Genomic DNA, 7,167 nt, shown 5'->3' on the forward strand with positions numbered 1-7,167 from the left:
GGGGTGGCGGTCGGGCTGAGGCTACAATCTCGGCACTTTGGGAGGCCAAGGCAGGCGACTGGGAGGTGGAGGTTGTAGCTAGCCGACATCAAGCCACTGCACTCCTAAGCTGGAGCATTTCTAAGGCTTGTGGTCATTGTTATTTTTGTTTTGTTTTTTTTGTGGCAGGGTCTCACTCTGTTTCCCAGATGGAATGCAGTGGCACGATCATGGCTCACTGAAGACTCCACCTGTCCGGCCAAAGCAATCCTCCCACCTCAGCCTCCTGAGAAACTGGGACTACAGGAGCATGTCCCCACGCCCGGCTAATTTTTGTATTTTTTGTAGAGATGTGGTTTTACTATGTTGCCCAGGCTGATCTTAAACTCCTGGGCTCAAGTGATCCTCCTGCCTCAACCTCCCAAAGTGCTGGGATTACAGGCATGAGCCTCCCCATTGGGTCCAATCATATCTTTAAATACAATAGGACATATCCCCGATTGTTCTCTGCTTTTGAACAAGAGCTGAGAAATGACACCACCACTGCAGCTAAAAGCCTGTGACTCCCCTATGTGGGTTTCACATTAAGAAACACCCCAAAGTCCACTGTATTGCTACCCTGCCTTTCGCCGTCACTGAGAACATCTTACAATGCTGGGCAGTGTGTGGGATCTCTCTAGGCTGTCATACTTCCACATGCACACACAGATGCTGGAACTCCCTGGTGTAGTGACGAGTTATACCAGGGCCACGTGAGGACTGCGGAGTAGCAGCCCATCACGTCAACCTTTCACTCATTCCTGAGTTCACATTCGCCTTTCCCATTCAGGAAATTGAGAGCTTGGGAAATTCATCTCTCCACCATCTCCAATCTGAGGACCGGGGATGTTAAACTAAACTTCAGGTACAGCTGTGGTAAAGGATGAAGTGTCGACTGATGCCGGGATGGAATTTTGTTTCTAGAACATTGATCCTTGGGTCATGCTTTGCACAGAGGAACATGCTTTCTAGAGAAATGCACACACACTCCCAAAGGCATTCACCATCACTCCACACGGACTCTCTCCTCCATATCTCCCCACCCTGATGCACCCTATTCCTATTTAAATGACATCACTGCTTCTGGGAACTGCAGTGGATGGCCACAGTTGTTGACTAAACTCTTCATTTTTTTACATCAAACTGCCCAACCTCATTTCCAGCAGGAAGCTCAAACCAGGGTAGTTCTCCAGCAAAAGTAGGGAGGAAAGTGTCACCTTTCTCAAAGCTAAGATTTTTCCTTAGCAAATGGGAGATCCCAGAGTGCATACTGTAGAGCTGAATCGCTGAGTGTGTCAAGTGTGCTGCCTGGATCAGGTCCCAAGAATCCAGCGAGGGAAACCGCCAATTCTGGCGGTAGAAGAAGCTTTTGGTAACACCTTTCATTTCTTATCATCTTCATTGAATCTCACTTCTTCACATTTACCAAAATGTCTACTTTTGAGCCATGGCAATTCTTTGAATCTTCAGATCCACCACATGCTGATCAAGCCTTCCTTTTTGTCTGTACTCTGAGGAATCCCAAACAGGCATTTTTGCAAGAAAGTCTCAACATTGCTGATGGTGTGTCCAGAATTGGTAGGTTCTTGGTCTGACTTCAAGAATGAAGCCGCGGACCCTCGGTGAGTGTTACAGCTCTTAAGGTGGCGCGTCTGGAGTTTGTTCCTTCTGATATTTGGATGTGTTCGGAGTTTCTTCCTTCTGGTGGGTTCAGGGTCTCGCTGGCTCAGGAGTGAAGCTGCAGACCATTGCGGTGAGTGTTACAGCTCTTAAGGCAGCGCATCTGGAGTTGCTCTTTCTTCCTAGTGGGCTCCTGGTCTCGCTGGCTTCAAGAGTGAAGCTGCAGACTTTTGCGGTGAGTGTTACAGCTCATAAAAGCAGTGTGGACCCAAAGAGTGAGCAGCAGCAAGATTTAAAGCAAAGAGTGAAAGAACAAAAGCTTCCACAGTGTGGAAGGGGACCCGAGCGGGTTGCCCTCTTCAGCAAACTAATAGAGGAACAGAAAACAAAACAACACATGTTCTCACTTATAAGTGGGCGCTGAATGATGAGATCACATGGACACATGGCAGGGAACAAAACACACTGAGGCCTGTTGCGGGGAGGGCCTGATGGGGGGAGGGAGAGCATCAGGAAGAATAGATAATGGATGCTGGGCTTAATACCAAGGTGATGGGTTGATCTGTGCAGCAAACCACCATGGCACACATTTACCTATGTAACAAAACTGCACATCCTGCACATGTACTCCAGAACTTAAAATAAAAGTTGAAGGAAACAAAAACAAAAATGAGGCCGGACGTGGGAGCTCACCCCTGTAATCCCAGCACTTTAGGAGACCAAGGTGGATTGTTCACGAGGTCAGGAGTTCGAGACCAGCCTGACCAACATGGGGAAACTCCATCTCTACTAAAAATACAAAAATTAGCCAGGCGCGGTGGGGGGCACCTGTACTCCCTGCGCTTTAGGAGAGCAAGGCGGATTGTTCACGAGGTCAGGAGTTTGAGACCAGCCTGACCAACATGGTGAAACCCCATCTCTACTAAAAATACAAAAATTAGCCAGGCGCGGTGGGGGGCACCTGTAATCCCAGCTACTCAGGAGGCTGAGGCAGGAGAATCACTTGAACCCGGGAGGCGGAGGTTGCAGTGAGCCGAGATCGCGCCATTGCACTTCAGCCTGGGTGACAGAGTGAGACTCCATCTCAAAACAAAACAAAACAAAAAGCAAAAATAGAAAATCCTTTATAAATATTTGTTAAATTGGTAGGATTGTTAGCATAATTTACAAAAATTTTATTCATATTATTCTATAACATATCTAAATAACATTCATGTTAACAAATATCAATGGTTCTTTGATTTAAAAGTGGTGAAAAACAAGCTAATCATAAGTTTTCTATACACCCATATATTTTCCAATAGCATGACACTGTCCAGATATTTAGAAATAGGCTATCTGGAAAAGAAAGAACTTGCTGAACTCCAGAAAATATAAAGTAGATACAATTCAAGGTTTTTGAACCTTGGAAAAGGAAGGATAATTTTCTATAAATAATTTTTTCACAACTGTGTTTCTTATATTCATACCCGGGTATCTTAATTGGTGTATTACCAATTTGCTTCACTAGATGGAGATATGAGGCCCAAGAACTATAAATTTCTTCAAAAATGAAGCATAACTCTTGATATTTTGAAAAACATAATTTATTTGTAGAAGAGAAACTACAGCTTGTAAGACTCTTCTTAAGGGAGACGATCTTCCATGTAATAAATTGTTGGCCCCAGGGAGAAACGTTTGCTGGGATTGATGGTGAGTAGTTTACTAGTTAATATTTCATCAGTATACTGAGCAGATTTTTTCATTTATTCGCCCACTTATATATTCTTCTTTTTTTTTTTTTTTTTAAGACGGAGTCTCTGTCTGTCTCCCAGGCTAGAGTACAGTGGCGTGATCTCTGCTCACTGCAAACTCCGCCTCCTGGGTTCACGCCATTCTCCTACCTCAGGCTCCCCAGTAGCTGGGACTACAGGTGCCCACCACCACGCTCGGCTAATTTTTTTTTTTTTTTTTTGTATTTTTTAGCAGAGACGGGGTTTCACCGTGTTAGCCAGGATGGTCTCGATCTTCCGACCTCGTGATCCGCCTGCCTCGGCCTCCTAAAGTGCTGAGATTACAGGCGTGAGCCACCGTGCCCGGCCAACAATTCTTAATTAATGAAAATACGCCTATCTGTAACGGGCCCTGGACAGTTACTCATCATGAGCCCTTCTTTTTTAAGTCTTTCACAGATCGTCGCAGTAAACAAAACTTTAAGACAAATTTATAAAGAAACATGCCCATCCACTCTGAAAGCTTGGTTAAACCAATTTTGAAGACTAAATTGTAACTTTAGACCAGTTTGCCATCCAAAGGTTTCTCTTTCCAGTTTCAGTTTCCTCTAAGCCAGGAAGAAGTTTCGGGAGATTCACAGGTTATGTAAATGAGTAAAGCAAGATAACAGGGAGTGTTAGAAACTCTGGAAAACTGGATTGTATTGGCCCCGTCAAAAAAGAATTCAAATTAAAATGTTTTGTCCAAAATTCACGTGTGGGCCTGAGTCAGTGCTCAGGTAACCAGACATCAGCCTTTGATTTTTAAAAAGTTAGTATACCTAACTGAATGAAGTTTACATTAACTGGAATCCAGAGCTGTTTTATACAGCTCTTTCCTCAACTTCTCTTACTAAATTCCTAGATGTTTATTCAGAATTGACCTCTCTCCTGCTTCATCATCTAGCAACCGTACTAACACCATACATAGCTTGCTGCTGTCAGCAGAAAGGTACTATTAAGGGATATGGCTAGCTGCTCTTAGGAACTCATCAAAGCTATAGAGGAACTGCAGTCATGCAACATTCATCCAACAGGTATTTATAGAGCACCTACTCTGAGCATAATGAAATATCACAAAGGCATCTAGGGCAGGTTTTTCCATTTGTCCACCCCTGTTGTACCAAAAGGATTTGGATTTAGCAAATCAAGGCGTCAGTTTCCTTTCTTAGTCCTTTGGATAAACTGGTGCCTTTCATTTACCAGGAGCAAAACATTTTTTCCTTGTTATTTATAACTAAAATCACAGCAAATCTGCTTCTCATCTTGTATTTCTGAAATTGCTATAAAGTCATTCTGAACACTACACAAGTCAGTTCAGCCTATATATGTGGAGTGCAGGTACTCTACTCAACCATATGTGGAGAGTCAAAAGGCCTTTGGCCCTTATGGAGTTTATGATCTAAAATGACCACTTACGGCTGGACGTGGTGGCTCACGCCTATAATCCCAGGACTTTGGGAGGCTGAGGCAGGAGGATTGCTTGAGCCCAGGAGTTTGTCACCAGCCCGGACAACATAGTGAGATTTCATTGCTACTAAAAATTTAAAAATTACCCAGACATGGTGGCACATGCCTGTAGTCAGGGGGCTGAGGCAGGAGGACTGTCAGCCCAGTAGTTCAAGGTTGCAGTGAGTTACGGTCAAGCCACTACATTCCAGGATGGATGACAGAGTGAGACCCTTTCTCTAAAAAATATAAAAATAAAAATAATAAAATGACTGCCTACAACTCCGGTACACATTAAATGAATATACAAAATTATAATTGCACAAAAAACACAGAGCTTATTTTAGGATGGTAAAGTTTATAAATTGGTTGCCAAAGCAGAGTATGGCTGATACTTTAGTTCCACTTTTCTGTTTAATCTCAGAACTCAGGTTATTCCTCTCCTCATTTTAGTTAAGGAAACTGAAGCCTGAAGGATTAAATGCCTCACAAAGTCCATAGAGGCCAAGAGACAATAACTCGGGCTTCTTGGTGGGTGACAAGCCACACTCTGCCACCACACTTAGATGGCATCTCCCTTTCTGCACTGAATAGCAACCGCCCAATCCTGGGCCACCGAGAAAGTGTCTTAGAAACATGTTAAATGAGAATTTCATGTTAAATGTGAGGTGATGATGAAGAGTAGTATTTTTACTGTTCAACTTAATAAACCAGAATAAAAATTCTGTGCCAAGAAAAAAGTTCAAAAAGATGGTTAGAATGAAGTTTATTCCCTCCTGGGGGTCACAGATGCTTGAGGAAGATAAGACATGTGAAAACCAATTCCTGCAAATGCAATCAGTGCTGTAAATGAGGTACTTGTAGGAGAGGACAGAGAGGAAGCTTCTGTTTCTGCCTGGGGATATCAGGGAAGACCTGAGTAGGAGCTCACCAGATAGACAAAGCATGGAACAGCATCTCTGCATTGGGAACAGCATGTACAAAGTACACTGGGAACAGCATGTACAGAGGAGATAAGAACGAGTGTGGCTTCTTTAAAGAATTATAAGTAGTCCATACCATATGCAGAATATTTGTGTCAGGGTAAAAGATGTGACAGATCTTGAAGGGCCTTCCATACTGTGCCAAGAAGTTTGGATGATTTCTGCAGACAGCTGAGAATCACAAAAACGGGGACTCTTTAAGGGGAGAAGCATGAGTAGGTTGGCATTTTTAAATGAACGCTCTGGCTGCCACGTGTGGGATGAATTAGAGGAAGGCAAGACAGAGGCAAGGGAATTTTAGAAAATTAATGAAACAGGACAAGCAAGAAATGATAAGGCGGTGCAATGGGTATAGAGTGAGCTGGGATAACACGGACAGTTTGATGTCCTACTGCTTCAGAGTGCTGGTGAAAGGAAGGAGAAGTTCAAGGTGACTCTTAAGTTTCTGACTTGGGTAATCAGTTGTGTGTTGGTGCTTAACCTAAATACAGAGCAGTTTGGGGAGGAAAAAAATGTGTTGGGATTCAACATGGGAGGGCCATTTCAATGATGGAAGGAGCAAAGTCAAGAGCTGGAAATATATGCTTGAGAATTCTCATCTTGTGGATGGTATTCGAATCCCCAAGTGCAGATAAGCTTATCTGGGAAAGCGTAGAGTAGGAAGAGCAAGATAACAAGGACAACACCAGAATGGCCAATATTTAAGAGTAAGAAAAGAAGCTGGCAAAGGGAAATAAGTGGTATGAAAACAGGAGGAAACTCAAGAGTGTGGTCATGGAAGTTCACGGAAGCAAGTGTCAAAGGTCCCTGAGAAGTCAAGGAGGACATGGAAAAGGACACAATAAATCTGGAGATAAGAAAATGCATTTATTTGTCCAAGTCAGTGAATATGCATGAAGCACCCAGTAGGTGCATCTCCTATTCAAGGCACTGGGGATAAAGCAGTGAACAAAATAGAAAATAAAAATCCTGGCAGGGCAGGGTGGCTCACGCCTGTAATCCCAGCACTTTGGGAGACTGAGGCGGGCAGATCATGAGTTCAAGAGATCGAGACCATCCTGGATAACACGGTGAAACCACGTCTCTGCTAAAAATACCCAAAATTAGCCGGGTATGGTGGTGGGTGCCTGTAGTCCCAGCTACTCGGGAGGCTGAGGCAGGAGAATGGAGTGAACCCGGGAGGCGGAGCTTGCAGTGAGCCGAGATGGTGCCACTGCACTCCAACCTGGGCCACAGAGCAAGATTGCATATCAAAAAAAGAAAAAGGAAAGAAAATCCCTGCCCTCTAGGATTAGATTCTAGTTGGGAACACAGACAATGAGCAAATAAATATGTGAATATTTAAT

The sequence above is a fragment of the Pan troglodytes genome, chromosome 14 (assembly GCF_028858775.2).
Source record: "Pan troglodytes isolate AG18354 chromosome 14, NHGRI_mPanTro3-v2.0_pri, whole genome shotgun sequence".
Taxonomy (NCBI): domain Eukaryota; kingdom Metazoa; phylum Chordata; class Mammalia; order Primates; family Hominidae; genus Pan; species Pan troglodytes.